Source organism: Nicotiana tabacum, chromosome 24 (assembly GCF_000715075.1).
Source record: "Nicotiana tabacum cultivar K326 chromosome 24, ASM71507v2, whole genome shotgun sequence".
In the NCBI taxonomy this organism is placed as follows: Eukaryota; Viridiplantae; Streptophyta; class Magnoliopsida; order Solanales; family Solanaceae; genus Nicotiana; species Nicotiana tabacum.
In genome coordinates this window covers 50638201-50657552 of record NC_134103.1, presented here as the reverse complement: position 1 = coordinate 50657552, position 19352 = coordinate 50638201, and the positions used below count along the sequence as shown (strand labels likewise).

Sequence of the window (19352 nt, the reverse complement as noted above, 5' to 3'; positions counted from 1 at the left end):
TAAGTTCATAAAGAGCCTTGATAAATGTTGGTCTTGAATTTTTGGACCAATTGTCAAATTAAGTAAAAGTAGCCTTAGTTAGGTTTAATAAAAATTTATTGGATAAAAATACCCTCTCCCAGAAGCATCTGAAGCTAGAATTGAACAACAAAAGATAGAAGAAGGATAAGAGCGACAACAAGGAGAATAAGAACGAAAAAGGTGAGAGATTTTAGATCTGGGTTCTACAAAATGGAAGTTGTTTGTGGCTGAAAATATTTTACGGATTCCCACCAAGATTGTTATGTCATCTAAAACCACCGGTTAGGCGAAGAAACAACATTAACCAAGAACAAGATTAAATACATAATAAAGTCTAGTAGGACAACATAAATAAGTCAAAACAAGTGCGAAAATACATCAATAAAACCCCTAGAACTGGAGTTATGAAAGTTATCAACTACTACAACCGAATCACGATACAACTGTTTGAAACATAATATATGAATTGGGCGAAAGAAAAGTAGCAGTAATAGACAATGATAAAAGGTGACTTCAAGGAGCTGCGAGTGGATCAAAGCATCTCTACCGTGAGTCTTCAAATCAGCTCCTATGCAGTCTCTTGGGTCCTACTGATGCCAGGCTCAGTATTTACACATACGATGTGTAGCAACTGTAGCATAAGTACAATACTCAACATGTACTCAGTAAGTATCATTGATTGACCTCAACGAAGTAGTAGCGAGATTTTGTTAAAAAGATACTCAGTTTATATAAGCTGTGCAGTTCATAAATACACATAATAGTAAGAAATTAAACATAGAAGTAGTGTACAGAGTATGCACAGTTCAAGCATAAGATAAATGCATGCTTTCATCAATTATCATTTCCAATTCATATGTCAATACATCTAAACAACATATATAAGGATATGCACAAAGAAGTTTTTACATGAAATGCAGCAACAAGAGTCTTATATTACTAATGCATGATAAAGATTCAAACTTTATATTAAATCGATATTCTCCAAGTGCCAAACAACCCACGTGTACATCACCAACATAGAAAAATGAGAGGATGACTCATGAGGAACGAATCCATATCCACTCAAGTAACTATATGTCTCTTTTCTACGCTTGTTTACTGCAAGAATGCTCAGGCGATACTGCAATTAAGAGTTACATTAGTTAGTATATGAAGGGATGATTTTAGGATTGGTGCTATTGTGTGAGTTTAAGATATGGGAAGAAAGAATTTCTCTTGTATTCATTTGTGTCTTACAGTGGCCCTATTTGTATAGGGTGTTTACATAGTACTAAACCCTTCTCTACCAATGTGGGACACTATACATACTAGTATACATACTATCTCTCTAACACTCCCTCTCAAGCCGATGTATATAAGTCACATGTATTGAGCTTGTTACATATGTAACTAATACGAGGACTAGCGGGGATTTGATAAAAATATTTGCAAAATGATCATTTGACTTTACAAACTTTATAACAATATCTCCTAAGAGCATCTTCTTTCTGATGAAGTGACAGTCAACCTCAATATGTTTAGTACTCTCATGGCACAATGGATTTGACACAGTATGAGGCGCAACTTTATTATTATAAACAAGTTTTATCTGATTGATTTCTCTAAATTTTAATTCTTTTAGCAACTGTTTGATCCAAACTTGCTCGCATATTGCCATATCAATTGATCGATATTCTACATCTATGCTAGATCGAGAAACTACATTCTATTTCTTGCTCACACAAAATTATCTCCTATCAGAAGATGATCCTACCCATCATCATCTGTGTATCTAATGATCTGCTTATGGCCTTGATCCTCGAATAGCAGTCCATTGTCTGGAGCTGATTTTATATACCAAAATATGCGAACAACTGCATCCCAATGTATCACACGGAGAGTTCATAAACTAACTTACAACACTCCCAAGAAAGAAAATGTCAGGTCTAGTCACTGTGAGGTTTAATTTGCCAACGAGCCGCCTATATCTAACATGATTTCTAAGAAGCTCCCCTTGTCTTGGTAGAAGCTTAGCATTAGGATAAATAGGAGTGTCAACAGGTCTTCGGCCTGATGAGCACAAAACACACTTAAATTATGCTCTCTAATGAAATATAGTATAGTATAATATCGTATCCACAGTGATTGGATTTAAATAGTATTCTCGTAGTTTCTAGCTTGATTGCTATCAAGGAGGATCAACAGTTGAGATTTATAAGATTTCTAACAAAAATTAACTACAAATCTAAAGCTATTGGCTAATGACAATTGAAATAAGGAATAAGCAAGAAAGTTATTAGTGGGAGACAATAGGGTTTTGATAGGATAGGTGCAAGATAATTGTTCAGGATCTCACTCTAGATAATTCACTTATAATGTTCAAGTGAGTCTCTCGAATTCATTCAATTATTAGTTTAAACATTCAGCAAAAACTCTTCTTTCGATTAAGTCTTAACCTCACAAGATGAACCAATTTAAGCACGTGAAGATATGCAAGAATGTGTAGTGGATTGGTCTTTAGTAAAATCTCTTTTGATTATTCTCCTAACTAGGTTTAATCAATGATTCAACTAGCCTCTTTTGATTACTTAGAAGAATCTATGAACTCAACTAACAATATAATGCAAGGATATCACACGTTATGCCTCTCTCGATTATATAAACTAGTGAATATAGATGCAACAACTAAATCATCCAAAATAATTCAATCCATAAAACTAGAGTTATAACCCACAAACAATCATCAATACACCAAATCCATCAAACCATAAACGGAACTACTCCATAGATATAGAGAAATTCATCACAAATAAAATTAAAGTATAGGAAAACATAAATTCAATCCAAACTCGGGTCTTGAGTGAGGAAGGAATGATGAAATCCTTGTGCTTGTGTTCTTTCCACTCCTCCTTAGCCTCCTTAGGTCTAAAGTATATCAAAAGTCCAGAAAATAATATTTTCCTGTATTTATACCAAGTAGGGTCAGGCCCAAACGAAACCACCTTTTCCTAGCTGAAATAGGAAAATAACTCTGTAAAAAATACACAGGCGCGCCGCATGAGGCGACGCGCCATGCAGGACATTAGTGGGGAAATCCAAAGAGCTCAACATCTGTCAGGCAACCAAAAATACACTGCTGTGGCACGGTGGGCATCACACAGTGCGTCGCTTTAGTGACGTTTTCCAGAGAATTGGCAAATTTCAATTATGCTACTATTTTGTCTTGTGTAAGGATGAATTGGGCAGCCACTTCATGTTCACACGTCACTTGCATGTCTCAATTTGGAGGATTCAATTCCTTAACATATTATGAGACTTTTGGCTAGCCATCACGGTGCACGTCTTCCAACAAGCCATGATAGGCCATTTACATGGCCTTGAGCATTTTTCTTTCACTTTTTATATACATACGCGGTACTCCACCCCCGAACTCGATCCCGTCTTAATTTATTGGCTTTTACTCAGACTTCAAAGCTCCAAATAGCTCGAATTAGTTCCATCACATCTACATAACTCGGAATCACTCCTACAAGGCATAAACACACACAATAAGTGCAAATCATTACAAATTAAAGCTCAACACAAGTAAAGTGCAGTGAATTTGAGTGCAATAAGCGACTAAAATACGCAAGTATAGCCTACCATCAATACCTCACACTTAAATCATTGCTCATTCTCGAACAATCAAACTACACTTTTATATATACACGACCTTTCTAAACAACTCTCCTAACTCATCATACTAAGAATAATTAAAATAGATTAAGCACTCTAATGTAATATCCTCGCCTCAAGATTTGACTCAAAAGCAGCATGCATTTTTTACTACCCGCTCATTTACTCTAACACAGAGGTCAATGACATTACCTTTCCTTAGTGAATCAAGTGACCTCACACACAATGAAATTTAAGAACAATTAGGAACTCAAGATAAAAAGAATTCGCTCACTCTCAGAAACAACATTCATGTGCCACATAAGACATACCATAGGCTTACCCGTAGTGTACTACTCAACTAATTGAGCTCATTCAGTCAAGGATCAAGTACGACTTTATTTGGTTGTAATGTAGGATGCGGGATGGGTAGGATATGTTTGGATATAAGAGTGACTACACCTTCCTAAGAACTTTTAATACATACAAGTAACCATTCAAAAATCCACACTTATGTCTGAACATAACTCCACCTTCACATCAATATACATCAACTTTCTACTTCTTTGAGCAAAATTACATCAAGAGTTACCACTGTTAAGGAATGTTTTTTCACAACAATACAACTATTATTTTTCTTTTTCAATTCAAGTGGCTCTTATGTTTTCAAAACAGTGCACCCTTCTTCTATTTCAATAGTTCCACTCAAAAGCCAAACCAACCACCCCACACTTCACTTTTACAAAGTTCATAACAAATTCAAGTGCTCACGAGAGGTAAAATAGATGGTCAATTCAATCGAATAGGTAAGGCTTGTAATGTGGTTGCCAAAGAAATAGGATTATAGACTCAAAGGGGTTAACTACGATACATAACAATTAGGTGAGTAATAGCATATATGTGGCTCAACCAAAAAATGCCTATATCCCTTCCAAGACTGAATAAAACTGCCATTTCGCTTTGCAAATACACGGGGCAAGTTCTAGACATCAAATGCAATGCACATAATAACACAAAAACCTCACACCCACATGACACATAACTCACTTAAGATTGGACTATCAAGACACTCTAGTCAAAGTAGTTAAGCAAAGTTAAGATCATACAATTTAAGGTATTTATACCAAAGTCAAAAATTGAGCCTAAGTGTCTAAAGCACTCACTATTCTCAGGGAATAATAAAGTCAAGAGATATCGCCATCAATTCAACTCATAGGACAAGGTTTCCTACTCCTAAAAAATAAAAACTAACTACACCCGGTTCAAACAAAATCCTTGGAAAAGAACCGCGGCACAAAGAAAAATCAAGGGGGAATTATTACATTACCTACAAAAGAAAATCTTTTTGTCATTTTGCTTCCGACTTTAATCCCTCAAGAAACTTGTCGATGATATCCTTCGTCGGGAAAAATAGAAAATTTCAATTTTTAATTTTGTTTTGTTTTTTTTCTATCTCTAACTACTAAAACTAAGCAAAAAGAAACACGAATATACATACATACATACAAATATCCCCCACCCACACTTAAAGTTGTGGCATGTCCCCATGGCACACAATTAAAAAGTATAAGGTAAAGGAAACTTCCCTGAATTTTCTTCTTTTCCGAGAACTTATGGACTCCACCCCTAATTTTGAATTCATTCCTCGTTTTCGCTCCTTGGAATTCTTTATGGATCTCATTAAGACCAATTCTTCTTAGGATACCTGCAAGATCCACTCTTTTCTTTCTCTCTTGTTCTCATATTGAGCGGTGAATTACTCGTTCAGGATAATCATTAACTTGTTTCTACATTCTTTCACAGGATCAATCCTTACATATTCCTATAAATTCTCAAAAATAAAAACCACATGATCAAGGTTAGAATAAGAAAACAAAGAAGAAAGGTCAAGTGAATATTCCTCTGGTATATCCAACACCATTTGTTTCTCATTCTCTTATACTAAGGGTTGCAAATGTGAAAAGGTGGATGGGGGTTTGAACTCTTCTTCTGTTTCTTTACATTCAACCACAACCTTATTTTCGATCATCTCAGTTGAATCAGAGTCCTCTTGTATCGTGGAAACCTCCCTCTATAGATGCTCATCCTCTTGGGTAGGCTCATTCTCGCAGGAAATCTCCTCCATATATTCCCCATCACAATACCCTGAGCTTTCTGAAAGTATACTTACTATTCGACTCATTTGCATTGTTAGGTTCTTAATGGCTTTATCATTTTGCATAAACCTTCCTTCAATACTATTCATGAACCTATACATAAATGCTTCTAAGCTACCATTCTCCTCCTCTCACTCCGCTTTCATTTCATTCAAAATAAGGATATTCATCCCAACCAAAGTCAGGATTGCGCCCATATGAATCCTCATACCTGCAAGGACTAGAAATAGAGTGAGACTGTTCAAAATACGAACCATTGGAAGAATACATACCTACTTGATAGTCAACCCATAGATGATTTCCACAATATTTAAAACACATAGCAGATCACTGATAATGTTCAGATGCCAACTCTTCAACCGTTTTTCTAGGCTGGTTGTACTCCATCTTCAACAGCAATTATAGTTCCATATCAAGAATATCGTCTTCCACTTGTCAGGTACTAAGAAAATAAATTCTTGAAAAGAAGTTAACTAACAAAGAAAACAAAATAAGAAATAGAAAGAAGAAATGAAAAAAAAAACAGGAATTAGTACCAAAAAATACTTTGAACATTATTGATTGTCAATCCCTAGCAATGACGCCAAAATTTGACGAGCGCAAAGGACACACTTAAATTATGCTCGCTAATCAAATATAGTATAGTATAATATCGTATCCACAGGGATTGGATTTACAAAGTATTCTCGTAATTTCTAGCTTGATTTCTAACCAAGATGATCAACAATTGAGATTTATAAGATTTCTAACAAAAATTAACTAAAAATCTAAAGCTATTGACTTAATGACAATCAAAACAAGGAATAAGCAAGAAAACTATCAATGGGAGACAATAGGGTTTTGATAGGATAGATGCAAAATAATTGATCAAGATCTAACTCTAGATAATTCACTTCTAATGTTCAAGTGAGTCTCTCGAATTCACTCAATTATTAGTTCGAACGTTCAGCAAAAACTCCTCTCTCAGTTAAGTCTTAAGCTCACAAGATGAACCAATTTAAGCACGTGAAGATATGCAAGAATGCGTAGTGGATTGGTCTTTAGGAAACCTCTTTCGATTATTCTCATAACTAAGTTTAATCAATGATTCAACTAGCCTCTTTCGATTATTTAGAAGAATCTATGAACTCAACCAACAATATAATGCAAGGATATCACAAGTTATGCCTCTCTCGATTACATGAACTAATGAATATAGATGCAACAACTAAATCATCCAAAATGATTCAATACATAAAACTAGAGTTATAATCCACAAACAATCATCAATACACCAAATCCATAAAACCATAAAGGGAACTACTTCATAGATATGGAAAAATTCATCATAAATAAAATTAAAGTTTAGGAAAACATAAATTCAATCCAGACTCAGTTCTTTAGTGAGGAAGTGTGATGACACGATAGGTCATCAAGAGTTTAAAAGCTTAATTCTGTGTTTCGAAGACTCCAATAGCTTCCTTATGTCTTCCTCAATTTGTGTGCGCAGTCCGGGTGTTTTGCCGGAAGGCTTTTATGTTAAAAATTGATAAAATATGAACTTTTGCCTTAAAAATCCATTTGAGTGGACTTCGGTCAACATTTTGAGCAAACAGACTGGGATCCATGTTTTGATAGTCTCGATGGGTCCGTATCGTGATTTGTGACCTGGGCGTATGTCCGGAATCGAATTCGGAGGTCCCTAGCTCGAGTTATCGCTTTTTGTCGAAATTTTGAAGTTTAAAGGCTTAATGAATCTAAAGGTTTGACCAATATTTGACTTTATTAATACCGGATCCATATTTTGGTTCCGAAACTCGGTATAGGTTTATTACTATATTTATGACTTGTCTGTAAAATTTGGCGAGAAACGGAGTTGGTTTGACGTGATTCGGACGTCCGGTTGTTAAAATAGGAATTCTAAAGCTTCATTGAAAATTTCATTTGATTTGGTGTTCGATTCATAGTTTTAGGTATTATTTTAGCAATTTGATCACGCGAGCAAGCTCGTATGATGTTTTTAACCTTGTGTGCATATTTGGTTTGGAGCCCTGAGGGCTCGGGTGAGTTTTGGATATGCTACGATTGGATTTGGACTTAGAATTCATAGCTGATGCATTGGGTTTTTGGTGTCTGCTGCAAACTTCGCAATTGTGAGGTCTGGCTCGCAAATGCGAGCCTCGCATTTGCGAGCAGAGGCATGGGGGTGGACATTCGCATTTGCGAGATCTGGGGTTTCATTTGCGATCCCCTCAATTTCGCATTTGCGAACATATGGTTTGCATTTGCGATGGCGGCAGGAATGTGAAGGCTTCACATTTGCGATAGTTTATTCGCATTTGTGGGGTTCGCAATTGCGACATCTACACCTGATCAAAATCTATTTTCTCTCAATTTTCAATTTCATTTCATAAGATTTCAACCTAAAATCTTGGATTTTCATGGTGGAAATTGGGGGTTTGAGAAGAATTAGGGATTTTTGTAAAATTGGAATTTAGACCTCAAATTGAGGTCGGATTTTGAAACAAATTACATAACCGGGCTCGGGGCTGAATGGGTAATCGGGTTTTGGTTCGAATTTCAAGATTGGACCAAGCAAGCCCGGGAGTTGACTTTTTCAATAATGACCTAAATTGAACCTTTTTCATTCGTGGGTAGTTCCCAAGGCTTATTTTGAATCGTTTGGTTGATAATTTGCTAGATTTGGTTGGTTCGGAGGCTTGTTTGAAAGGCAAAGCTGTGGTTGAGCTCTGAGTTGATCTTTGGGAGCAAGGTAAGTGTCGTAGTTAACCTTGACTTGAGGGATTAGGACTTGTTTGCCTATTTGCTACTTGTTTAAATGTTGAACGCAACATATATGTGAGGTGAGGAGTATTTTTGCGTTGTTATTAGGTTAAAGCATGCGGGTAGGACTTGTTTCTTGTAATTTATCTCTTTCTTTGATCCTGATATCCATGCTTAGACTAGTTAATTGATAAATTGATCGTTCTTTCCGTTCTTATGAACTATCTGTGATAATTGAGTATTGTGTCTGAAGTTGAGATTAGTATTGTGGAACTATTGTTTACAAAAGACTTGATCTTGCTTATTCTATCTCCCTGTTGTTATATGTTCATTGTTACATGGTAAGGGAGAGTGTTAATGCACGAAGGGTGATGTCATGCCGTATTCGAGAGTTAATGCACGAAGGGTGATGTCATGCCATATTTGAGAGTTAATGCATGAAGTTTGTTGTCGTGCCATATATGAGAGTTAATGCACGAAGGGTGATGCCGTGCGTATCTATTATTTCATTATGAAATTGAGAGTAAAAGCACGAATGGTGATGTCGTGACATATTTATCATTGTATGGTGAGATTGAGAGTAAAAGCACGAAGGGTGATATCTTGCCATTATTACTGTTTCATGGTGAGGCTGAGAGTAAAAGCACGAATTGTGATGTCGTGTAACTTTATTCATTATGTTTTGTTCATTTTGTTGGTTGAAGGTTTATTGACTAATTCTTGTTATCATCTCCTGCTGTAGTTACCCTATCTTGTACCCCTTTCGCATGTCCCCTCCCAATTGTACTTGTTAATTCTTTATTTATTGTTATTTGGTACGTATATTTCCGTCTGTACATGTTTAATTACGTGGGTGTCATGTCATAGTTTCGTCACTACCTCGTCGAGGTTAGGCTCGACACTTACGGAGTACATTGGGTCGATTGTATTCATACTACACTATGCACTTCTTGTGCTGATTTTTGTACTGGTCCCAGCTGTCTGTGAGGCGTATCAGCTCGAATTGGCATTTGGAGACTCGAGGTAGATCTGCTAGCATCCGCAGCGTCACGCACCGAACTCAGGGAGCGCGACCAGCGTTCAACCGAGTAAACCCAATCGAGCAAGCCTAATTTACATTAACCTCTCATCATTACTCATACATGATTTACCATAACATAATTAGATCTTGACTTTTAAATCGAATACATTTGGCTCAATGTCCTACAATCTTTCTCATGATGGGTGTGTAGCCTCATAAATACTGTGAACAACTCAAATCCTTAATTATATTACCACAATGTACATGGAGCTTCTATGACAATAGATACCTAACTAAATAAAATGAACTAAACCCAAACACTCACTAGAACTGTAGCGGGCTCACCATAAGCTGAGTAGTGAAGAAGATCCCTATCAAAGATCCATATCATCCTATAGAAGTATACTTGCATCATTAAAAGATGCAGCGCCCCAGGCAAAAGGGACGTGAGTACATGTGGAATGGTATGGTAACTCAAATAAGAGGCAAATAAAATAAATCAAGAAACTACAAAATATCCCATAGAATCACATTTCAAGTCTTATTATACTTGCATCATTCTAAACCTCTTTTAGGATCAACTGAGCCATATGAACTATATGTGAAATACATTATATAATGCAATTGTAACAATATGTACAAACAAGGTCAATGAAAGTGGCACCTTCCTCTCTTATTTTACACATATACATTTCATAGACCGTCCTTAGTGTTCGTATATCATATTATACACCTATGCGTCTCATAGACCGTTCACAGACTTTACTTACACAATACAAATACACCTATTCAAGGGCTGGGAATACAACATGAATATGATGAATCATGGTAACAATAAAAGGGCTTAGATAGCCATCAACGTCGAGCCAATTTACTAAGAGCTTCCATTAATCATTTATAGATATCAAGTCGGGGATCCTCTGTAACCACCTTCACACAAAGCAGCCCTGCCGCCTCACCCCAACATATGCGGGTAGAGGTGTATCACAATACCACAATATCTACACAAAGCGGCCTTACCGCCTCACCCCAATATATGCGGGTGGAGGTGTATCACAATACCACAATCCCTATACAAAGCGGCCCTACTGCCTCACCCCAATATATGCAGGTGGAGGTGCATCACAATGCCACAATCCCAACACAAAGCGGCTGATAGCATCCTAGGAAGCTCAAATCTATTCAAGGACAAGAATGAAGCTTTGGAATCTCAAAGAGGGCCTTTAACAAAATGTCAAGCTAAAGAGTTGCAAAATAAGGTCATTAGACTTCAAGTGCAAATAAAGAAGTTGTTAATTGGGATGGAGAGCTCAAGGATAAAGGATATGAGTTATCTAGGTATTATAATTATTTTATGATCCAAATTCATGTCCAAGAAAAGGTGGATTAGATCCCAAGAGACATCCTCTGAAGAAGGTCCAAATCAGGCCATTATTGGACCTATTTGGCACCTAAAAATGTGTCCAAACTTAAATGTCATACCATGCATGGGTATATGCATTCATAATCATATGAGGGCATCTCATCATATCATCTCGGCCACTGTGGGCAAATCATCAACGTATACCAGTTGATCAGGTAGTGGTGCGTATATAACGCCGTAACCTTTTCCAATATCCCATATAATATCCCATATACATATATATACGAGTATATAACGCCATCTGGTCATGGGTCAATGTACATGTATAAATGAATGCAATGCATGAGAAGTACGTCAATAAAACCTTTCGGAATGCCATAAGACCATTATGCCTTTGATTAATATCATGAAGTAAACTTTATCGACTTTTGTATTTTTTGAGAACCGTGAACAAATGATCGAATAATATGACACATGGGGAATCAAGAACATAAGCATCTCTAGCATTTCTATGAATAGAGCCATTTATGAAAGTAGAGCATTTGCTCGTTTCGTTTGTATCGTATGGATCATGCCAAAAGAAAAGAAGGGAGAGCCTTAATATACCTCAGTCGAGTCTCTTGATAATCCCTCTAACACACATTAATTGCGACAAAACATGTGACGGCAAGATCGGAGTAGGAAAAAATCCGTATGATATTCTTGAGAAAGATTGTACTGTACTCCCTTATAATTGCAAAATCTCACGTTGCTTAAGATGCTAAGAAATCATGTTGAATTGCCATGAAATCTTGTTGAATTTGTTGAAGATGCTAAATTTCCCACGTTACTAAGATGATAAGGAAATTTGTATTTAAATTCTTGTTGAAGACCGTAGCTAACACTTTGATATATGAGATCTCTCTTTGAATTAGAGAAATTTTATGCCTTAAATGGTGTGGGTCCACATACTAATGACTAAGCTACAAAAATTCCTCCAAGTGTGCCACCTTTTATGTGACTTTAAGAGTCACCATTTGGCTTGATGTGTTGCCACGTTGGGAGATGTAAATCTTTATTCAAATATTTGAATTAATTATCCACTAATCATTTGATTAACTTGTTAATCTCCCATTAACTAATACTTAACCAATTACCCACATAATTAAGAATTATCTCAAATTACTTAAAATATTATCCACTTTTAGCACACCTTATACCTCTCACTATCATGATCATGTGTTATCTTGTATGGCACTAGTCTAGAAATATCGGGAATTATAGCTCGGACCGTATCTTATCCCAAATTGCCAAACTTTGACGAAACTAATTTTTTTAAGATTCGCTTACCCTCTCTCCTTCACGAATTTACTTATCGCTTGATTGAAATAGCGTGATATTATAATCTCAAAATAATCTCATTCCCGAGCTTACGTCAATTAACTTATGACGAAACTTTAACGTACAAAAATACGGAATGTAATATCTTATTTCCGAGCTTTCATCATTTTATTTATGGCGTACTTTCACGTACAAAAACATGGGGTGTAACAGTTCCTGCGGCTCACTCATCGCATCTGTGACCACTGACTCCCAGGACTAAAGGCGCACATGCGATCCCAGCCTCGCTTCTGTGGGGCCGCACCTGCGGGCTCCCCACCACAGATACGAAAACACCAGAAACCAGCATGACAGAAATTCTTCTAAGTCCAAGCTTTCACCCGTTAAGCACCCGAAACTAACCCGAGGCCCCCGGAACCTCGACCAAATATAACAACCGATTCTAAAACACTATATGAACTCAGTCAAGCCTTTAAACCACATCAAACAATTTTAAAATCACAAATCATCCTCCGATTCAAACCTAAAGAACTTGAAACTTCCAAGTTTGACGATCGATGCCGAAACAAACCAAACCATGTCCGATTGACCCCAAATTTTGCACACAAGTCCTATTCGACATTACGTACCTACTCCAACTTTCGGAATCAGAATCCGACCCCGATATCAAAAATTTCACTACCGGCCCAAAACTCTGAAAATTTGACTCTCGCCATTTCAAGCCTAAATGAGCTACGGACCTCCAAAACACAATCCGGACACGCCCCTAAGCCCCAAAATCACTCAACGAAACTAACAAAATTGACAAAAATTCCATTTCGGAGTCTTCTTCATACAGTTCCGACTACGGTACCAATCATAAGGCTTAAGCTCCTGTTTCAGGGACTAAGTGTCCCAAAATACTCCAAAACCAAAAACAAGACCTCTCGACAAGTCACATAAGTAGAAAAAGATACGGAAAAAATAGTAAATGAGGGGGATGCTACATCAATCTTTCTTTTCTTCTGTGCATTCTCCGCTCCCTTTTCTCAGCATGAATGAGCTTCTCTGGATTCTTTTCTTTCTCTGTAGGTCTCTTCTCCTCCCCCGCCTCATAGCATAAATGAGTGATTTAGGATGGGAAGAAGAAACTTTTAGTCCTCTCCGCAATAACCTCTTCTATCTCATCAACAGTAATTTGCCCCACATTCATTAGTGTGCCCTCTATGATTGCGCAAACCACCCTTGCCTTCTCAAGTGTAATTTCTATCTCATTATGTGAAGGCATAACTCAAGCACATATAATTTAAAACCAAGTCTTGGCTTTGGCAGTAAACTCAGAAGACTCGATCCTTGAGTGATTTTTATCCAATTTGGCATCTTTCTGCCATCCAAATAATCCACAAACCATTGTGTGCCCAACTCGTTAACTCTTTCCCTGTACACCTTCTTATCAGTATTGGAAAGATCGTAGTATGCATTTATCAATTCTGGATCAAAGCGAACTTTCTTTTTTACATCCCGTATTTTCGTATGTTAAAGTTTCATCGTAAGTTAATCGACGTAAATTCAAGAATGAGATGTTTTTGAGAATATAAGCATTATGTTATTTCAAACAAGTGATGAGTAAATTCGTGAAGGTAAGACGGTAAGAAAATCGAAGAAAATGAATTTCGTTGAAGTTTGACATTTTGAGATAAAATACGGTCCAAGCAACAATACCCGGTATTTATGGACTAGTGCCATACAAGGTACCACATGACTATGATAGTAAAGTGTATGAAGTGTGTTAAAAGTGAGTAGTATTTTAAGTAATTTGGAATAATTCTAATTATGTAGAATTATTGAATTAATAGGGGATTAACAAAGTTGATTAAGGAAAATGGGGTTAATATTTGAATAAGAGTAAGGGCTCCAACGTGGCAGCCCATGAGATTGGAGAAAGAACCCATTTGTGACTCTTAAGTATATGGTAAGGTGGCACATTTTGGAGGATTTTTTGGTGACTTAGTCACCCCTAAAGTGGGGCCCACAAATATTAAGAAAAGAGATTTTCATATATCTTGTAAGTAAGACACTTATGTTGCTAAGCAACTGGTGAAAGTCTCAAACAAGATTTCATATGAATCTTTTACAAAGTGAGATAAGAAATCGCTCACATCTTTAAGGAATGCTTATGTCTCTACAAAGTGAGGAAAGAAAGCTTCAGCAAGTATGATACAAATTTTGGCATGGCAACGTGAGTACTTCATCAAATTCATACAAGACTATAAAGTAACATATGGAATTCAAGGATTTATATGATCCCTTACAATGCTTATGGCAACGTAATTTGCTTCAAGAATTTCATACGAGGTTATACTGCATAATAGCAGCGTGAAAGGTAATTCTAAGAGAACACGGTATAATCTTTCTCAAGAATAACACACGGATTTTTCCTTACCTCAATCTGCCGTTACGTGTTGTCGCAATCGACGGGTGTTAAAGGGATTGTCAAGAGAATTGGTTCAGGTATGTTAAAGCTATCCCTTCTTTTTTTTTTTGGCATGATCCATACAATACAAAGGAAATGAGCAAATGCACAATTTCCATAAATGACTCTATTCATAGAAATACTAGAAGTTCCTATGTTCTTGATTCCCCATATGTCTTATTATTCTATCGTTTGTTCATGGGACTCAGAAAATACATAAGTGGATAAAGTTTACTTTATGATATTAATCAAAGGCATAATGGTCTTATGACATTCCGAGAAATCTTATTAACGTAATTCTTATGCATTTCATACATTTATACATATACTAATCCATGACAAGATGTCGTTATATACGCGTATATTATATGGGATATGGGAAAAGGTTACAGCGTTATATATGCACCACCACCTGATCAGCTGGTATACGTTGACGATTTACCCACAGTGGTCGAGATGATATGATGGGATGCCCTCAGAGGCTTGATGATGTTATGAATGCATATACCTAAGCATGGTATGACATTATACGTATATGCATGACATTGTAAATATTAATGATTCACAGAGTTCTTCAGACTTACATGTTGAGCCTTTTACTCCATGTTTCTCTCATGTCTATTACTTATTGATTTTTATTCCTTACATACTCGGTACATTATTTGTACTGTCGTCCCTTTTGCCTGGGGACACTGCGTTTCATGCCCGCAAGTCCCGATAGACAGATCGAGAATCCTCCAAGTAGGCTATCAGCTCAGCGGAAGATGTTGGTGCGCTCCATTTACTCTGGAGTTGCTTGTTTGGTCAGTATCATTTAGATATATATTGATTGGTATGGCGGGACTCTCTCCTGAACTTTATGATAATTATGTATTCTTAGAGGTTTGTAGACAGATGTCATATATACGAAAGATTGTAAGGCCTATGTTCAGTGCACGAGTGCTCATTGTGGCCTAATAGGCCTGTATGTCAAATGTATAAGTTTTTATATCAGAATGGGTCGTTTTATATTGAGTATTCCCTTATGTTTATTCTAGTTATCCCATGACGGCACGTTTGGCCCATTTGCCAATGACAGTACGAAAAGAATGACATGTAATATTGGTACTCGATTGAATAAGATACTGGGTGCCTGTCGTGGCCCATCGGTTTGGGTCGTGACATCCTTGCCCCTGACAGTGACAATCAAATCATTCTTGAAGTCGGTCTCTGAGGAATTCACATAAAATACCCTTGTCACTTCGTGATTAGCTTTTTTTGGTTCCTCAGCAAAGCAAATCCATCCACTCAACACCAACCTTTCATAGAACGCAGGCCATTGACCTTCAAGGTCAGCCAAAAGAATACCTTTTTCCTTTATAATGCTTCTACAAAATTGTTTGTCATAGCGGTGGGAACATCTTAGTGATGAGAATGTGTCCCGATCCAAGTACTCCTCTTGGAAAACTTGGTCGGTATATTCTTGAACATTTTCATTTGATGCCGAAGCCATTTTCAAGCTTAATCTACCTACAAAATGAGTTATCATTTTAAACACTTGTATAGACACTTAAAGAACTATGTTATGATGAGTTTAGGCCAAAGAAAGGGATCAAAAAGCTTCCAGATCAAAATTGACAGAGCTACCATTTTGCTGCCCGGAGGTTTAAGAATCGCGCTCGCACAATTGACCATTGCGATAACGATGAACATTTTTATTTTTAGCATACCTAAAGCAACGCGATCGCGGAAAGGGCACCATGATTGCAAAGGGCGATTTTCATTCTCAGCTGAATTAGACTTACGCAATCACAGAATAGGGCATCGCAAAACTCTTCTTCCCCGCCTAGAAATAGTTCTTTCAAAAATTTCATCAAGCACAAGATAGGCACTGGATTTTAATAGCAGTTTCACATAATTAAAGCTCGGATCTATCTCAAACATTTTAAGAATTAATGCTCAATCATTCAACCAACCTCACCCAGCAAGCAAACATATAAAGTACACAAGATTTCCACATCAAACATTAAACTCAAGCCCTAAAACCTCAAGAAATTGCTGCTCTTCGACCATTTCACACCAAACAAAGGAGAAAAAAAAAAAGAAATTAAGAGATAAGAGAAAAAGCCACATACCTTGAGAGTAATGAGTGAATATTACAATAGAATTGAAGCAAAAGGAGAATGTTGAGATGATTTTGGGGTTATAGGATTAGGAAGAACCGTTTCTATTTTTGGAAGAAGTGGGTTCGATTTTGATCTCCAGTGCTTTAACATTGGGGAACTTACCTAGGTGGGTCGCGATCACGGTTGATACATGTGTTTGCAAAGAACAAATATATTTTCCAGAGACACGTGATCGTACTTCTATCTTTGCGATCATGAAGAATTTGGGAAATTACATGTTCTTCGCGAACTTGTGACTCTGCTCGCGAACGCGCTAAGCTGCAGTTTTCTGCAAATTTAGCAGCTCTGGATTGGGACTGTCCGGACCACCCGACCTGCCCAAATCAACTCCAAAAAATGTGAAACTTTACATATTAATCAAAAATAATATACTAATCTATTATAAAAAGAAAATTTCAAAAACGAATTAAAAATTTAAAAACGATTGGTTGCCTCCCACCAAGTGCCGAATTTAACATTGCGGCACGACACGAATCAACTTTTCCAATTTTCTCTCCACTTGGAGAATATGAATTAGGCACTTAACTTTGACTCAAGTTTGTGACCACGAACGACATGAGGTGGTAAGTTGATAAAAAAGCCGAATGTCAAATTCTTCATTTTGCACCTTTTGGCTTTAATGTGAGGAATGCCATTTTGTCATTTTTCACCTTCAAATCTCAAAATGTACGGCTCTTGCCTTTCATCTTCTCATTCCCTCATCGATTAATGTGGTTCACATATCATTTAACCACATAGCTCCAATATCGAAAAATTCTTAGAATGAGACATCAAGCCTTCAAATTAAAATTTTGCATGAATCTTGACATCCCCTTTTTTCCCCGAACTAGAGTCAATTTCAACGATGTTTTTGATTACGTCGGTTGATGCTAATTACAATTTTTTTTCGGCATCGCCAACAAGCATGTAGTGGTTGGCAGATGTAGAATTCTTGATTCAAGCTGTAAACCATTTTGGAGACTATTTTTCAAGATCTCCTCTAAGGCTTTTTGTTCTTTATTTTCTACTTCAAGTAGGCACTTCATCATGAGTTTGAACTCTCCATTTTACCCATACTTATTTTCTTCAACTTCAAAAACCCTATAAATATCAAAATCCAAAGTAGAATCGTCATAGTAGGGGTTCGGGGATGGGAAAAACAATCAAGCACAATTACCCAAATGGCCATTTTGACCACCACACCTATCACATATACTCCACTCATAGGTTTGAGATTATGTGCACAGTTCGTCCCTGGGAGAATGGGTCATCAAAGTATGAACAACTACCATCCGATCAACTTTTATTTTTTGATGCCATTTCATAAACTAATAAAATAAACAAGAAAAAAAACAAGAAAATAAATAAAGACAAGAAAGATATCTACACAAATATTCACAAGTAAGCACGTACTCTTACTTCTCAAGCAATCTAAATGCACCAAATTGTTCCTCGGCAACATCGCCAATTTTGATAACGCCCAAATCTACTCCTCAAAGAGTAAGCGAACATGGTTGCATGTAATATAAATTACCCAACTATGAGTCGAGGTCGAATTTCACAGAGAATAATATGTAGGCGATTTGGCAAGTAAGAGAACTTTTGCTTATTATGCTAAGCTAAGCACTAAAAAGGGTTTTGAGAAAGTATTAAAAGTAATGGTAAAATTTAAACTAACCAAGAAAGCAAGTAAAATGATCAATGGCTACAAGCATTGAACAAGGGGATTAACACTCAAGTAACAATCCAATGTATTTCATGATTTTATAAATATGAGCGAGTTTATGTTAATTAGCCTCGGATAATAATTCTACATTAGCTACTTACGAAGACTAACAAAATATTCTAATTGAATTATCCCTAAAACAATTAAGATGATTAAGTGCATTTGAATGCGGCTACAAGTAGTTTAATCCTATCCCTCTCAAGTTCTTGTTAATTAATCTTTCACAACCCCGAGTTGTCTTTTTCAAGATTAATTCGAAGTTAATGGGTGAGCCATAGGTATATCTAACCCTTTTGAAAAAAATTAAAGAACAAGAATAATTAAAGAAACAATAATTGTAACGACCCGACCGTTTGTTTTGAGTATTTGCACTTCGCTCAGTAGTTTGGGGCACGAGTAGCCCCGTATGATGTATTATGACTTGTGTAAATCATCAGTTTTAGTTTTCAGGTTATTCGGAATTTGTTACACCAATATTTTTGTACGTGAAAGTACGCCATAAATAAATTGATGAAAGCTCGGAAATGAGATGTTACATCCAGCATTTTTGTACGTTAAAATTTCATCGTAAGTTAATCGACGTAAGTTCGGGAATGAGATTATTTTGGGATTATAAGTATTGTGCTACTTCAAATAAGTGATAAGTCAATTCGTGAAGGTGAGAGGGTAAGTAAATCGAAGAAAACAAGTTTCGTTGAAGGTTGTCGATTTGGGATAAAATACGGTCCGAGCTACAATATCCAGTATTTA

General features: G+C 36.6%; 1 long non-coding RNA gene across 2 annotated transcripts; it reads right to left on the bottom strand.

Moving 5' to 3' along the window:
- Window positions 1–2696: 2696 nt before the first annotated feature.
- Window positions 2697–17460, bottom strand: LOC142178452 (uncharacterized). 2 transcript variants are annotated; one of them, XR_012706600.1, is made up of 2 exons: window positions 16847–17460; window positions 2697–6286 (listed from the first exon to the last, which is right to left on the bottom strand). It is a non-coding gene; the product is annotated as an uncharacterized LOC142178452 (long non-coding RNA). The 2 variants fall into 2 exon arrangements; XR_012706601.1 differs by having other exon boundaries at window positions 2697–6255.
- Window positions 17461–19352: the final 1892 nt, after the last annotated feature.